This window comes from Stegostoma tigrinum, unplaced genomic scaffold, assembly GCF_030684315.1.
Source record: "Stegostoma tigrinum isolate sSteTig4 unplaced genomic scaffold, sSteTig4.hap1 scaffold_502, whole genome shotgun sequence".
NCBI lineage: Eukaryota > Metazoa > Chordata > Chondrichthyes > Orectolobiformes > Stegostomatidae > Stegostoma > Stegostoma tigrinum.
Genome location: NW_026728433.1, coordinates 1 through 17,403, shown reverse-complemented (window position 1 = coordinate 17,403; position 17,403 = coordinate 1). Strand labels below are relative to the sequence as shown.

The following is a 17,403-nucleotide window of genomic DNA, read 5'->3' as shown; positions in this document are numbered from 1 at the left end:
TATTTCATATCCCACCTCATGGCAACAGTACCCATTGTCAGGAGAAACTGCATGTGTTCCACACAAAGCTGCCTTTTGCTGGGAAACCTTGTGTACAGCAGGAGAAGCGGGTAGAACACTGTGTGTATAAGACTGACACTGAGCCACACATTAAACGGTAAAGATAACAAGTAAAGTTGGAAACTTGCTCGCCCAGCTGGCTTGTTTTCGTTCAGACTTTTCGTCACCACGCAAGGTAACGTCATGAGTGAGACTTCCGAAGAAGCGATGTTGTTCTCCTCCACTTGAAATTTATCCTGCCCGGTCTGTTCTGGCAACTTCTGTCATTTCGCATTCTGTTCTGTATGGGTTGTATATGGGGTCCAATTCTTTATGTTTGCCGACTGCATTATGGATTGAGAACCATGCCTCTAGGAATTCCCATGTGTGGCTATGTTTGGATTGCACTACTACGGTTATGTTGTCCCAGTTAAACTGATGGCCTTCATTATCCGGGTGTACTGATATTAGGGAAAGTTTGTCATGTCATTTTGCTGCCGGCTGATGTTCATGTACACTGACGGCTAGTTTCCTTCCTGTCTGTCTGATATAATGTTTGTGGCAATCGTTGCACAGTATTTTGTAAACACTGTCAGTTCTGCATGTCGTGGGTATGGTGTCTTTAATCCTTGAGAATGTTTGTCGTAGCATGGCTTTGGGCTTGTGTGCTACCGTAATTCCTAGTGGTCATAGGAGTTGTCAGTTCTGATATGTTCTTGATGTGTGGCAGTGTGTCCAGTGTGTTCGGGCATAATGTGTCCTCTTCGTGTTGCTGTTTAGTCAGTACCTGTGGATGAAATTGCAGGGATAGCCATTCAAAGCGAAGATTTTGTATTGGTGTTCTTCCTCTTTCTGCATAGTTCTGGGTCATTGCAATGAGTGGTGACCCATTTAAATAGTGTCCCAACACAGCTTAGTTTGTGTTCCACTGACCTGAGTTAGTTGCCAAATTAAAAATATCCGAGCCCCTCAAGGCACTGACCCGAGTTGTGATGTGCAAAGGACAACACACAAAGGAGGATCCTTGTGTGATTGATCCAATGTGATCTGTATGCCAGGGTAACAGTGAAGACTGGTCTTCAACACCCACATTGAACCTGGCTCCACTTGGCCTCCAGTCACCTCTCACAAACTACCATTGCCCTTCACTTTTCCTGACCTCCCCTCTATTCTTGTTTTAAACTGATTGCACTTCAGGCAGTTTCAGCTGGCATTGCTGCTGTGGAACTGTAACATGGAGTGAATTGATTTTGACTGATCAATGACATAATTCTGCTTCTCAAGATCAGTCAATATTTCAGATTTATTACTTTAAATGATAACCATGAACAGGCTACGACAGTGAAGGCACTGAATCGTAATCTCTGGACCAGCAGGAAAGATCAGTTTATGGCACTCAGGACACTGTCTGATTCGGCCTTGCATTCTCCCAACCTTCTGCACATGATGCCCCTCTGCTCTGTTGCGGTTTTGTTACGTCTTGATATATAATAGTCTCCAGTTATCTATTCTTTTGTTATTTCCAATACATGAGACCCTCTTTCCATGTCTTGTGCCTGGCTGCACAGCTCAGTGGTCAGAGCACTGTTCTCAGAAACAAGTGGTTGTGAGTTCGAGCCTGTGATAGTGTTTGTGCATCCCCTGCTTCAAAGGGCAAAAAGAGCCCTTTAAAAATTATCTGAAATTATAACAGTATCATTTCCTCCACAGACCAGAAATATGTGTGAATTTCCACATTGCTGTTTGTCCTTCCACTTGAGGAGGAGCATTTGGAATGGCAGGAAGCAGCTGGCATCAGTGATGTTTGGCTGGAAGTACAAGGTGAAGCAGGAAAACTGTAGGTGAGCAATGGGGGAGGAGCACAAACCCAGGGCATCCATCAAATACTTCCATTTGTTGCTGTAAATAGGTTCTAGTTTTGGAGTCTGGAGTGGGACAATAGAGCCAAGTGAGTGAAGTTCTGCTTTCTGGGGGTTGCTCTCTCCGAAAGCCTCTGGCACTCTCGGTGGAAGGTGTCCTTGTTAGTTTCCTTCTGTGGGTGAAAATGAGGTTCACTTCCCCGAGGGGGCATGAGCACAGTCTTCACACCTCAAACTTCAGTTTTGCTTGTTGATTCCTCAAAGTGTTGACCCAGAAACCCGCACAGCACACACTTCATTGGGGAGACAATGGCCTGAGGTTGTTATCACTGGACAGTTAATCCAGAGACCCAGATAGTACTTTGGGGACTTGTGTTTGAATCCAGTTGCAGCAGACGGCGGAATTTGAATTCAATACAAACCTGGAATTAAGCGTCTAATGATGAGCATGAATCTGTTGTCCTTTAAGGGAAGTAAATTGGCATTCTTGCTTACATGTAACTCCTGACCCACAGCAATGTGGTTGACTCTTAACTGCTCTCTGGACATTTAGGAATGTGTAATAAATGTTACCCTAGCCAGTGATGCCCTCATCCCGTGAATGAATTTAAAAAGTACGTCAGGAATTCCTCCTGTATGCAATGATAACTGATTTGCTTTGCCCAATCTTTATGCAGACTGAAGTCACTGGACTCTTGAAGTCAGTGACCTTTTATCATAATTAGAGCTCTCCCTTTCTGCTGGTGTCTTCAATTTCCTTTTTAGTGCCTTCTGCTAAAATTACCACACGAGTTAACTGGGGTGTATATACATCGACCACTGTCAATTTCTGTCCCTTGATGTTTCTAAACTGTACCCAGACTCCATTTCACCAGAACTAATATCCATTGTCATTACCATATTAATTTTATTCCGTAGCCAGTAATGCTAACCTACCTCCTCCTTCTTGTCAGTCCTTCCAAGAAACTGAATATGCCTGGAGCCCAGCTTCAGACATTGTAGATATTTTGGTTTCTGATTTACCAAAACATCCTGGATTCTGGAAAAATCTGAGTTCAGTAGAAATTAGCAGTTGTAACACTGCTATGTAAGAAAGAAGGAGGAGCAAAAATAAGGAATAAAGCCAGTTAACATGATTTCAATCAGTTGGGAAAGTGCTTAATAATGTCTCTTCATTAAGTATGTTTCAGCAATGCACTTAAAACAAAAATCGTATCATCTGATTAAATCAACGTGGTCAATCCAGAAGAAGACATTCCATGATGGAGACAGGGCAGTTGCAGGTAAGTTCAAGGTCACCCTGGGGCCAGGCATGTTTGACAATTTCATTCCTTTTTGATAGTCAAACAAGTGAGGTCGCAAAGAGGAAACCAACAGCTGCATAACACCTGGATTCCCAAGAGGCATTTTGTAGGGTGTCACACTGGTGGCTAATAGATAAGAGAAGGGCTCTGGAACTGAAGGTAATGTATGAGCATGAATAGAGAGTTGGTGAACATGCAGGACATAACAGGAAGTGTTGTTGTGACTGTGATGAGAGGAGTGCAAAGGATTCGAAGGTGAATATAAAGGTTAAATTAACTTCAGGGATGTTTTTAAGGGACTTTCAGGACAGATGAGACCATCCATCCTCTTGACAGCTGACCAGCCAGTCTGGCCACCAAATAAATTAATAGATGTATTGGTCACATGTGGGCAGGCCTCCTGGTGCCTTCACCTCCATGGGCAATATACCAGGAAGGCTGTTCAGGGAAGATGGTGAAGATGGGAAACTGCATCCATGACATGATGCCCACGTTTACAAACAAGCCCTCCCCACATGACAACCGCGTACACGGAGATGAAGTGGAAAACAGCAGGTAACTGCTCGAACAGGTTTTGTGTTCTTTCTCAGGAAGGTTTTCTTTCAAAAAAGAATAAGCCCAGTGACGTCACAATGGTTTGCCTGTGATGTCATAAACACAAACAAGAATAAACAATAACTGCTGTGTGTCTTCACTTCATGTTGAGACAACGTGAGGTGAACATTGCAGACTTGTAGCTCTGCAGTTTCAAGTGCGAATCGCTTATTTCTTTTCTCTCCCTCATCAGTGTAATTAGAACTAACACGAATTGAAGCGGAGGGAAAGGAGCAATACCTTCGTGGTATCACTCTTGGTTGTGAGAAGAGTTTTGAGGTAATTTGAATTCAATATATACTGGACACTATTTGTAAAGAAATTGGATTTTAGTACGAATTTCAAAGACGGGAAAACTGGAAAAATGATGTGAATTTGGGGTAACCCGATTGAATTAATGTGTGTATGTTGTGGGTCGCAATGGTTCCAGTACTTGCCAAAACCAAAATTATATTGGCCACATTTTTGTGTCCGCTCTTTGATGGAGCAAAATGTTTCTTCTGGTCTTTGCTGAAGGTGATATTAGCAGGAAAAATGTTCATCTCGATGACCACAAGATCCCATTATCACAACAATTCGCAAAAAAAAACAAGAATGGAATTCTCCCGTATAAATCATCTACTACTTATCCCTCAGTGAATGTTGTTTCAATGGAAAAGCTAATCATTACCAATTGTTATTGATGAAAACGTGCTTTCTGCACATTAACCAGTGCCTTTCCGACATTACAGCAGCCAAAAAATAGTATTTAGATGAAAAAGGCCCTTTGGGAAATCATTCCAGATGTTCAAGGTGTTGGATTAGAGCAAAGCTTTGTTGAGTTTCATTTTGAACTGAAGTATCTGAAGGGTGATGTCCTGGCTGCTCAGCAGACAAGTTAAAATGTTAAATTGTTGAAGGAAGACCAAGTAGACAGTGAAGGCGCAAATGAATATTTGACATATGTAATGAGGCTGAAGTCAGCATATTTTTTGGTCTAGTATTTAAGTGTGATCGTACTCTTTCTCTTTTCATGTTGAATTTGGTTTTTACTTTTATGGTGTTTTCATTTGTCTTTTAGGTTTGACGATACTTCACCTTTCTCATTCCTCAGACTCCAACCCACTTTGATTCTGAAAGGTATGAGTTATCATTAATTTTTCACAAAGCACAAGCTTCAATCCAGTTCCTTGTCTCCCTGTGTTCAGTCAGGCATCGACTCACTTATTCCAGACCTCACATGGAAATTTGCCTTTCGAGACAATGGGAACTGCAGATGCTGGAGAATCCAAGATAACAAAGTGTGGAGCTGGATGAACACAGCAGGGAACTGCAGCTGCTTGGCCTGCTGTGTTCATCCAGCCCCACACTTTGTTTTCTTGGAAATATTCCTGCTCCTTTGTTCCATTTTCTCATACTCATCTGTGACATATTAAATTAGATTAGATTCCCTGCGGTGTGGAAACAGGCCCTTCAGCCCAACAAGTCCAAACCGCCCCTTGAAGCATCCCACCCAGACCCATCTTCCTTTCACCCACACACCCCTCAACACTACGGGCAAATTAGCATGGCCAATCCACCTAGCCGACACATCTTTGGACTGTGGGAGCACCCAGGGGAAACCCATGCAGACACGGGGAGAATATGCAAACTCCACACAGTCAGCCTGAGCCTGGAATCGAGCCCGGGTTCCTGGCACTGTGAGGCTGCAGTGCTAATCACTGAGCCACCGTGCCTCCCGTATCCGACGAGATTAAAACAGCAGCGGTCCATGACACCTGTGAAAAGTAGTAGTTGTCAGCCTTGCATCAATGACAGCAGCCTGACCCTGGAGTCAGACAGTTCTCAGTGTAATATCACTGAGCACAATGAGGACTGATGTGGCAGCCCCCTTTTGCGACCTTGACAGACTGAGCAATAGGTGACCCGACATCTAACTGATGTCTCTACAGTTTCCCAGCTGTTTTCTCCCCACTCCCCACACCGGGTTCGGTCTCCCACTGGGCTGACTGTGTCCCACTCACTGGACTGCAGAAGTGTGGACTCTGAGAAGCTGACTGCCTTGGGTGTCCATCTGGCAGAGCCCATTACCCTGTATTAATGCCAGAGACTGCTCTTGGTGAACCTATCCTGCATGAAGGCAGCCTCCCTTGCTTTGACTCTGGGTTACTCCCTTTAGATTCTGAGACAGTGCTTCCAGGGTGTGTAGAGTGATTTTTATTCATATATTGATGTGAAAGCTTTGTTGATTTTTATTTTGAGTGGCCGAAAAAGTCTGAATCCTGACGTCCATGTTGGCTCAGTTAGGATTTTAAAGTTGTGTTTTCTGAGCAAGAGCAACATGATATCAGAAGATCAAACAGATCATGGACACATGTAACTACACTGAAGTCAGCATTTTATCTTTTTTGGTCCAGTATTTAATTTTTTTATGGCAGTCTTTCTCTTTACATGTTGAATTTGGTTTTGTCTCTCATGATGTTTTCATTTATCTTATAGATTTGACTGTTGTTTCCGGTCAGTCAGCTTGCCGAAGCAGTCAGATTTCCGTCATACTACTCAGAATAAAAATGGTATGTACTGCCCTTGCTTTTTCACACACAACAAATTCCAATCCCCTGATTACTTATTCTTCATATTCCTATATACCATCCAACACTCACTCACTCGCACATTCTTCCACGATGTGCAAGATGTTTTATATATTTGGTCACAGATTTGTCCCGTTTCATTTTGAGGGAGCTGAAATGTTTGAAGGCTGATGCTCTCATCTGCTCACTTGGCCTTTTAAAGTTTCAGTTGTTCTAAGGAAGAGCAAGGTGATATTGAAAGAGTAAATAAACATTTGTGTTCACCATGAGGGTTTGCCCTTATCAACTTCTCCCCGTGCCTGACATGCTGGTTAAACAATCACCAGCTGTCTGTCTCTCTCTTGCTCATGTGAGCACAGCCCAATGATGTGGTGTGGTAATGGTGACTTTTTTTTCGAAGGTGGGTCACTTTGGAACAGACAAGCTGGGTTTTTTTGTGATAATCACTGACTGTTTATGTCAGGAAATATCTATTGCTGCACTTTTCAAATCCGAGCTACGTCCGATGGGTGTGAAATCTGGCGACAGACGTTTTTCCAAAAAATGTTGTCCATTGGAGGTTCTGAAGTTGGAGTCTGTTGGGTTCATTCAGAACTTCAAGACTGCCATTTATGTTATGCTAGTGTATTCACAGTAAATGGATAAATGGAGTTAAGAGAGAAATACATCATGATGTGATACAATGGAGCAAGCTCAAGAGACCTTATTCCTATGAATTCAAAAAATATAGTTTAAGTTCTGAGATATTCAGCAAGCAAACTGTAAGACAAATGGAGTAACAAAAGTCCGCTATGTACTAGGATAGAGATCTGTTCAAACTTTTCTAATTGGCATTAATTAAGTAAGCGACATGTGCAAATTCTTCTTTTCAATTTTAGACTGAGATAGAATAGTCACCCAATTTACATTCATGATGAACATAGAGCAACGATATAATCATGAAGAGGAATTGTGTCCCTTGATGTAGTGTAGTGGGGGTGGTGAAAATAACTGTCATGTTTTTCATAAATTTTTGACAATCATCATGACTAGAACTAACTTAAGCCACAAACTGGAGTGTGTTAATAGGGGTTAAGAGTGGGCATTAGATGGTGTTTCAATCACTGGCCACTTTCCACTGCTCTGCCACATGCTGTGCCTGGCAACCTTCAGTGAACAAAGTCCAAATTTGAACCAGATTTGCAAACCAATTCCTGAATTCGAAACAAGAAAAGAACATGTCATCTGTCAGGCAAGCTAGTGTGTTGTGGCATTTTGACTACGAGAGGAAAATAAAACAATGTTCATGTGGAACTCCACTTAATATTTGAAACCTGAATGTGCACATTTCAGTTGATTCTCTCCGCTGCATAATTAACTTCAACTCTTCCATCCTGCTTTTATTGACATATTAATATCTGCTTGAGAGATTTCCTCCATGCCTGTTGATTGCTTGCTGACTGCATGTGTACAATATACTGAGAAAACACACCAGTTTTGATTTATCGCCGCAAAAACTGTGCGTTGAGGGACCGTGATTTACTGCGCTCGATAGTATTTTTGTTTCCTTTTTGCTGGCATTGTGAAAACTTAGAACACTGGAGGGCACATCCTTCCATAGATATCCTGCCCTTTCTTCTGTTACACCGTGCAATGAATGGGAAGGAAAGGAGCGGGATGAATGATTATGAAGTAAATTTGAGTAGGGGAGCTGATAGCCTCTTACCACAACAGCAGAACAGATGGAAGGAATGAGTAGTCGGGTGAGAGAAAGGAACAGAAATTTCACCATTAAAAATGTTGAAGGCAATGTATTGACAGCTGGTAGCCTTTATTTTAGTAATGTATTGCAAACATTCAATAGTTTTGCTCTTTTAATATTTAAAGATGGACATTACATAATTTCTCTTACTGAGATTGTCATCATGGTCATAAAACATCAATTTATTTTTAATGTTATTTGTCTAACTGGATCAAAATATGATGACACATAAACAATTTGAGCTTCAAAATCTCCCCTTCCCCTACCGCATATCAATACCAGCCCACCTGGTCCCCGCCTCCCTAACCTGTTCTTCCTCTCACCTATCCCCTCCTCCCACCCCAAGCAACACACCCATTTTCTTCTGTCTAACCTCATCCCACCCCCTTGACCTATTCGACCTCCCCAGCCTGACCTATCCCCTCCCTACCTCCCCACCTACAATCACCTCTACTGGCTCCATTCCTGCCTCGAAACTTGTCTGTCTCCTCTCCACCTATATTCTCCTCTACCCATCTTCGATCCGCCTCCCCCTCTCTCCCCATTTATTTCAGAACCCTCTCCCCCTCCCCCTTTTCTGATGGAGGGTCTAGGCCCGAAACGTCGGCTTTTGTGCTCCAAAGATGCTGCCTGGCCTGCTGTGTTCATCCAGCTCCACACTTTGTTATCTTTGTTTGAAGGTTATGCTTTTCTGCAGTCATGCATTTTTATACTTGTGTGGGGTAAAGTTCTTAAAACGGCAACTTCATTTAATTGAAACACATTTTGTACAATTTTCTATGACTTGGAACAAGTCTTGGAAATACATTTCCTGTGAATACAGACGATTCATAATTCTGACAGAACCGGCCAGCTACTCTGGCAAAGTTGAGAGGTTCACATTGGATTTCAAATTTCAAATCAGGCTTCTTCAAGAGTGCTCCAATTCCCTCCTTTGCTGACATGCTCCACCCTGACCCCTGCCCAATCCCAAAGGTATATTCATCTGCTGACATGAAGGAAACTGAATTTGATATAGGGGTGCTTGATGTGATTTGAACTATGAAGTTCTTTGTGAGAGTTCTTAATTTCTTTTGCACACTCCACAGCATCAAGTATGATAACCCTTAGGCAGCACATTGGAAGAAACCTTGCATGGCATGAGTTGTGGAACAAAAAAAAACAGAGGTTTCCTTTTTCTTCAGTTTCTCCCTCCTTCTATTTTCCGCCAAGTCAGCAAACATTTTACGCCTCTCTGCTTTCCTTCCAGTTATGTAAGCTTGCTTTCAAGAGTAATTAGATTCCTCAAAACAATATTGTTCAGAAATGTGAAGTCAGTGATATTGTTAGCAGAGAATTCAAACAGGATTGAAGCCAGACTGTCATGTTTCCTGTTGCTTGCTGTGGCCTCGAGCTGTAGACAGAAGTTGCTGCACATAATTCCACATTTTCTCTGTTGTGGAAACTTTCTGGCCCGTCTGATGACTGGATTAAAGTAGAAATTGAGAAATAGTGGGTAGTCAGCTGGAGGGATTTAATATTAAATGTTTATTTACTTAAAATGATGGTTTAATATTCTTGAGATCGATACAAAATAACTCCAAGGCTCAAATTTCTGTTTTGCATGAATCTAGCTGGCCATGTTTCTGTGATGTTTTGACTTTAACTTTGTGTTTTTTTTGAATGGTTCAAGCAATACATGAAGTGACCAGCTGCTTTATCATTGGATTGAACATATTGTATCTCCTCATCAATGGTATTCCCCTCCAACCCTTCAATGCTCATATCTTTGCACTTCTAATTCCGGCCACTTTGATCTTGCCTGCATGCTTGATCTTCTTTATTCTGTCATTGGTGTGTTCAGCTACCCAGTTCTGGGACACTGTTCCAAAACATCTCCTCTTTGTCCTCAAAACCAATCTTTCTGACCAAGCTTTTGGTGACCTGCCCTAGTTTTAGCTTCATGAATCTTGGAGCGATTTTTAAATGATTATGTAAATGTGAAGCATTTTGAAATATTTCTACCATGTCAGAGATCTATACAAATAAACATTGTTCCTGCATCACATTTACTTTTTAAATTTGTATTCTCTGTAGGCATCAGGAGATGAGCTTCCATCCCATCTCACTGTCGATACCCCCAACGTTCAAATTCTTAACTCTGAGACCTCAAAAAGACTCGTCGAAAATTTTGTAATCGCTCTCATGAACAAGGAGCGTTTCTACATCCGCACATTCTTTTCGACATACAAAGCATATACCACTGCTGAAAGTGTGTTGTACATCCTCCTGGACAAGTGAGCATAAATCTTATGAGCATCTCCTTTGTTTAATGGTAATGATAGAAAAGTATGTTCTGTCGAGTAATTTTTGTTATTAATCCTTCTGGCAATGAATCGCTGAAACTAGCCGGATGGAAACAAACTCTCAGTAAACTGAGAATCTCCATCCAACCCTCAGTAAGGGAGACGATTTTTTGTTCATTGAAGACACGAACTTACCTGCACCCCAATCCCTTGGACGTTAAGCTCTGCAAATTTGGGCTTTAACTTTCATCCAGTTTCATCAGAAAAGTCCACATTTTTTAAAGTATTCTGGAGGATTTTATCCTCCACACAGATGGTTTTATCCTCCACCTTCTGCCTAAAAGGTCCAGATTCAAATTCTATCTCCTATGTCATGTGTCATAATAAGTTTGAATAACTTGATTAAAAGTAATTAGACTTGAAGTCCTTCATAAAGAGAGACTGCAGTGGGACTGATGAGCTTGTTTGTTTGCAACAAGGCAAAGCAGTCCTTCAGCTCTCCTGTTTTGTGCCCCCATCGCTTTCCAATATCCCTGATCCCAAATGGTGGCACAAATCATGTTTAAGCAACCCGCTAGTGATTTGGGACAGAAGTGAATAAAACATACTCACAAAACATAATGCTGAGACAGGTGGCAATGTATTTTTGATTATTTTTTCGCAATAATGAAGCGATCGAGAACCAGTACAATACAACGATTAAAAAGTGTGGTGAATGTATTAGGACAATGTCTAGACCTTGGTATTAAAGATAAACAGTGACGTTGACTTCCTTCAATGCTTTTTATGTAGTTTGGAGCTTCCTACAACTATGTTTGGAATGTTTAAGTTTCTGCATGTAGTGAATGGAAAAATGTTATTTTAATTGAAAGAAGCCTATCAATTGTCTGTAGTAACAAAGTGTGGAGCTGGATGAACACAGCAGGCTAAGCAGCATCTTAGGAGCACACACACTGACGTGTCAGGCCTAGACCCAGCTTTTGTGCTCTGACGATGCTGCTTGGCCTGCTGTGTTCATCCAGCTCCACACTTTGTTAATTCGATTCTCCAGCATCTGCAGTTCCCATTATCTCTGATCAATTGTCTGTAAGTCTGTGTTGGGCATAACAATCAAAGTTTGGAAGCTGAGTTCAGGGTGAGGAACCTTCATTGCAAAACTGAAATGTTGGTCAAATGAATGTCTGCTTCCAACTGAAATATGCAGGAATACCACAATTTTGTAATAATGGGTGAAATGTTTTTCAAATGACATCAGTGATGGTTTCTCTTGTCACCTCAGTTTTTATACATTAGTTTTTTGCATGTTGGGTGAGGATTGAACAGTTTATGTACTTCACAAATGATGTTTTGGGGTAATTTATCAAAACTCAGTTCGGGAACAAAGCGATTCTCACCACTGCTGACCTTCAATTGATGTATCTCTGACATTAGAGGGATATCCCTGGGTAGGAAAATTTTCCCAAATGTGCTATGGTTATAAAATTTGAGAAAATCAGCAAATAACCAGAGATGATTAGATTTTTCTTCAAAGCAGTAAGCTGATGAGCTGGCTTTCATGAACCCAATGGGTTGCAGAAATCGATCCAGCTGGACCTTTCAAAAGTGAATTTGGGTTTTTCTTTATGCCTGTTGCCAAAATATTCTCTTTCTTTGCCCAACTAAATAAATGTTCCAGCAGAATAATTCCAGCAATAAGCTTCTGAGTTTTTAAAAAAAGATGACCCATACTTGCCGTAGAATTTGAAACATCACAGCTCACTCATGTGTCTCATGTTATCTCTCAGAGGTGAGATAGTGGACAACGATTCTTCGCAGGTTATTACTTTCTTATTTGCTTTTGTGTTAGGCTGGTGGTCATCTTAGATGATGGTATTCTTTTAAAGGTAAAGCGAAAATTTCGTAAAACCAAGGAATCTCAGCAAACTGTGGTTTGTTGAAATTTGAGGAGTTTGGTTCTCATTAAACTCTAAGGTAGCTATGGTTAAGACAATCATCTGTTATATTTACTGTCTCCTCCTTTCACAATGTAGCTGTTTATTACTTTGGCTGCTTAGATCTCTAACTTGTCCATTGTCTTTTGGTGAAAGTCTCCATCTGCAGGGAGATTCTTGGAGTTTTTAAAAAGTCACCAACAAAATGGCTTCCATGCCATTCAAAAGTTCAAACCCATTTTACCAATTGGACAGATTTTGTGTTTAAGATTAGTGTTTGAGCCAACCATTTTAATTCGGCTAAAAGATCATCATAATTCAACGGATGTTTATAGCATCCGTTCACCTTACACGCACCCTACATTTCAAAATTTTCCTTTATCCGTGGTGAAAGGGAGAAACCGTCTGACTAGATGCTACAGTTATTTTGGTGTTCTGTAATTAGATCCAGGGAATTCATCTCTTTTTACTTGAGTGTTCTCATTTACTGAGGTTTTTATTTGAGACAGAGAATTAACTTGAGTTCAAAATGGTTAGGATCGTATAGTATGAGTATAATTTTAAAAATCTGTTCCTGCCCAAGTTTTCCAAGTGTTGACGATCAGTCCATGACTTCTGAAGGAATGAATTTATGACTGACAGATTTGGTGACGTGACAAAGATGCGCTCAAAAATTAACCTTAGAGGACTTCAGAATACTGCAGAGAAATATAGGTTTAGCAAGTCGTCAATGATCTGACAAATAGAGTTGTATATGGTAAATTTGAAGTCCATTTTGGCAGAAAGAATAGCAGTTTTGTTTTTATTGAGGGAGATTGCATTGCTCTGAGATACAGTGGAATCTGGGTATCCTCGTGCATGAATCACAAAATGATCGTGTACAGACATGTTAAGTAATTTGGAAAGCAATTAAATGCAGAGCAGAGCTCTGGAATATTGTAAATGCAAAGATAAACAGATACTTGTTGAGGGAGAGGAGGTGAAAGGTCATTAGGAGAGGCAGGAATGTAGATTTGAAGTTACGATCAGATGAGACAGAACCACATTGAATGCTTTACTCTTCCCTCCTTGTATGGGAAGTGGCAGGTATGCTGTAAAATGCCAAATTGGAGTTTCAATGCAAAGTATTAACAAACTCGGTAATCAAGGCTTCAAATGCCGAAATCCTGAACCTTCAGATGTTTTTCAGTGGCTGAATGCAAATTGTAGATTCAAGCTTGTTTAAAATCACTTAGTTTGTGCTGTCTGACCAATTGCAGATATGGAAGCTTTGACACCTCAGAGGCAGAAGAGATTCCAGTAATCGATTCAGTGAGCACAAAGTAAGCTTCAGTCTAATGTGTGACTTAATTAAGTTTCATCCAAAATACAACAATGTTAAAAAACCTGCTGGCACTTCCTGTAAGATCTATGGAGGGCCTTCCTCCCACAGCAATGCAGCAAACACTGGACAGCAGCAGTCACATTAACAAAGTTGCTTGATTGTATCAAAAATCTACACAGATTTTGTTTGTTTAAAAAGAAAAGTTGTATCAACAGAAAAGATCCAAAAGTGTTCAGTGAAAAATTGCTCATCCATTCACTATTCAGATCTCCATTTGTCACCAAACATTTAGATAGCTGAGCTCTGAATTAAGGATACAACATGTTGAAGAATTGAGGTTCCTACCTTCTCCCCTCCCCTCAGTCTGCCTGTGGTGTCTTTCAAATCTCCTGTGAAGGTTTTGAAGAAAAACCTACTCGCAGTACATCTGGAGGGTGATCTATTTTATAAAAACAGTTGACCAAGAATGAAATCGAGGCAGAGCTGCAATCTTTTCTTTGCTGTCATTACGGTTGGTATTGCTGAGCTGAGACAAAAGAGATCTGCAGGCCAATGTCCACTGTAGGAGTTGAGGAGCTCCAATATTTGCCAGAGAGACAGACATGTGCAGCTCTGAGCTGGTGACTTAATTCATGCCCAGTGCGTCGTTAAGCCGGCTACTTTGCCCACCGCTGACAATACAGTATAATGGTGCAGAAGAGAGTTCAGCTTTCCTCCTGAACTCCCCTCCACTTTACCAGGAATGTCATGTCTCAGGCCAAGGCCAGTTGACTTGGGACATTCAGCCCTGTATGTACAGACAGTATCTGAAGTTCTTCATTGGAAAGTTGGTTGCCCTTCTATATTTGGGCCAGGAGCTCTTTGTTTGAGATATTTTTAGACTTTACAACAAATATAAAATGTTGAAGATATGAATCTGTTACATCCTTCTGTCCCTCTCTCTGTCTTTACAACCACACTCCAGTCTCACGGTCTTATCCTGTAAACTATCGTTCAGGGTTTTGGGGAGACCAATGACCATATTCTGTAGTTGCGTCTTGACCCGTTGTTAGAAAATTAGCTCTCAATGGCATGAAATGCCGACTCAATGTCTTTCAGGTGTATGGAGATAATTTTCTTGTGGATGTGGATGTTTCCTCAAATTTACTTGATAACACTTTTAGGACCATTTGCAGATCACCTGACGGTGCAAACTACAAGGTAGATGGGAAACCATGCTCTCTAAAATCTGTCATGAAAGAGTAAATTTGAATACAATATGTGGTTAAGGTTTGCTTTATTCAGAGCACAAGGAATACAAAGGAAACTACCGATGAGCTAAGAATTACTGGGTACAAGTGTTTGTTTAAAATGACATTCTTCACAACTAATTTCAGCAGCGGAAACAATGCTAACATTCCGAGCTGTGAGGAGCTTGAAAATCCAATTCCTCTAGAGACAGTTGCTGAGATCAGAAAGTAAGTATTGATCCAATGCGTGAGGAAATGATGCTTGAATCAGAATACAACTATGTGAAGGGCAAACTCTGGAGGCCGCCATTTTCAGGAACATTATTTAGAGACTTTCTCCTGAAACTTAGCAGCATCTGTGGTGAGAAAGCAGAGTGGGCATTTTGAGTTGAGGTTCCCATGTTCAGAACTTCGCATCTCTGAAGACGTGTCGCTTGGCTCAACTTGAACTCTGTTTTCTGTCTGTAGATGCTGCAAAACCTGTTGAGTTTCTCCAGCAATGTCTGCTTTTCTTTCAGCTTGTCGGCTTCTGTAGTTTGTTCTTTTACATTAAAGAAACAGTTGGCTGTTGTTCTAATATTTGCTCTGTTCTTAGTGTTGTAAAAAGAAATTTTAGATGGAAGATTGTGGTTCATGCTGCAGGCCTCCTGCTGGAACTGCAACCTGGAGGCCTTGGCCGATTCCAGCGGTGACCAACAAAGAGATCATTGCCGGGTTACTCACCAGTTGACGGTTTGGCTCAGTTTTGACAGCTGCTAGTCCAGTGAAAGGGATGGCAGATCAGCACCTTTCTCAGCCCTACTGTTAATGCTGATTGTCACTGAGGTTGTGTAAGTGGGCGCCATCAGGAAAGTGAGGGAGGCAGTCCTTAGATGTCAGGGAGAGCCCAGGTGAAAAAGAGAACTGGCCCATGTCACATAGCTTTGCAATGTGTAGGTGGTAAACTCCCTCCCTGCCATTTTCCTAATACTCCAACCTCCAATTTAATTGTCAGCGAATGATTGGCCATGCATTAACACACAGTCTTTAATGGAATATTTCTTTTCCAAACATTGGACTGTGCACTGCCGGTAAATATATTGAAAAACTTGACTCTCTAACTCTGTTTGCAGTGTTATTGCATGTCCCACCTCCCCGCATCGCCCAAAAAAATCCAGACCATTGTGCTTTGAGAACTTGTGTGAAAGTTGAAATCCCTTCTTCCTTGCAACTCCCCCAGCTCCTCTTCCAGACTCAACTCCTGTCACTTGCAAACCACCTGTTAGAGCTTGGAAGGGAAAAACAAATCTCGATCTATTGTAGTTACATACATCAGAAATGTTGCCTGTTTAACAAATCCAGTTGAATAGGACTTGAAAACTTGAGAGGGCTTGTCATCTGAAGAGTGGTTGAGGGTTTTGGTTCAGTTTAGGATGGAGTTTAGAAGGATGGGAGGGAATTTTATTGGCACTTACAGAATACTGAGAGGCCTGGAAGGATTGTACATGGAACAGAGAAGATGTTTCCACTAGGAGGAGAGATTAGGACATGCGGGCACAGTCGCGGAGTGAAGAGGCCAACCTTTAGAACTAAGGTAAGAAAGAATTTCTTCAGACAGGGAGTGGTTAATCTGAGGAAAACATTGCAGGAAGCCGACGTCATTCGGACTATTTAAGATAGAGAGAGAAATGGGTTCTTGATTAATAAGGGGATCAAGGGTTTCAGAAGAAGGCTGGCGATTGGGCTTCAGAAACATCACAGCCAGAATTGAATGGCAAAGCAGACTGAGGAGGTCGAATGAGCTAATTCTGCCCCTATATCTTATGGTCTTATGGATTTGACACTAAATATTTCAATGGTCCTTTTGTGATGAAGCCACTTCTGGGTGCAAGTGCTTGTTTGAAATGTCTTTAATTTTTGCCTTATATAGTCAGGAAGGCAAATGCAATGTTGGCATTTATTGTGAAAAGATATGAATCTAAAAACAGGGCTGTACCTCTGAGGCTTTATAAGGCTCTGGTCTGGCCGTACTTGGAGTACTGCGTGCAGACTTGGGCCCATATCTCAGGAAGGATGTCCTGTCCCTGGAACATGTTCAGAGGAGGTTCACGAGAATGGTCCAGGGAATGGAAACCTTAAAATATGAGGAACGGTTGATGACTCTGAGACTATACTCATTTGGAGTTTAGAAGGATGAGGGGTGATCGAATTGAAACTTTCAGAACACTGAATGGCCTCGACAGAATGGTTGTTGGGAAGATGCTTCCATTGGTAGGAGAGACGAGGCCCCGAGGGCACAGCCTTAGAATGAAGACAAGACCTTTTAAATTGGAGATTTGCAGAAACTTCTTCAGCCAGAGAGTTTTAAATCTGTGAAATTCACTGCCACAGAATGCTGTGGAGGCCAGGAAATTTAAAACTGAGACAGATAGGTGCCTGATTATCAAGGGGATCAAGGGCTATGGGGAGAAAGCAGGAGAATGGGGTTGAGGAACTTATCAGCCATGACTAAATGGCAGAACAGACTCAATGGGCCGAATAGCCTAAT

The 17,403-nt window shown here is 41.5% G+C and overlaps 1 long non-coding RNA gene across 1 annotated transcript in view; it reads left to right on the top strand.

The window, feature by feature from the left end:
* LOC132208707 (uncharacterized) overlaps positions 1–17,385 on the top strand; it is a 22,282-nt gene extending 4,897 nt beyond the window's left edge. Inside the window, exons 2-5 of the long non-coding RNA XR_009444829.1 lie at positions 4,857–4,915; positions 6,275–6,348; positions 10,184–10,383; positions 13,583–17,385. This is a non-coding gene — a long non-coding RNA (uncharacterized LOC132208707). The remainder of the gene's footprint in view (positions 1–4,856; positions 4,916–6,274; positions 6,349–10,183; positions 10,384–13,582) is intronic.
* Positions 17,386–17,403: the final 18 nt, after the last annotated feature.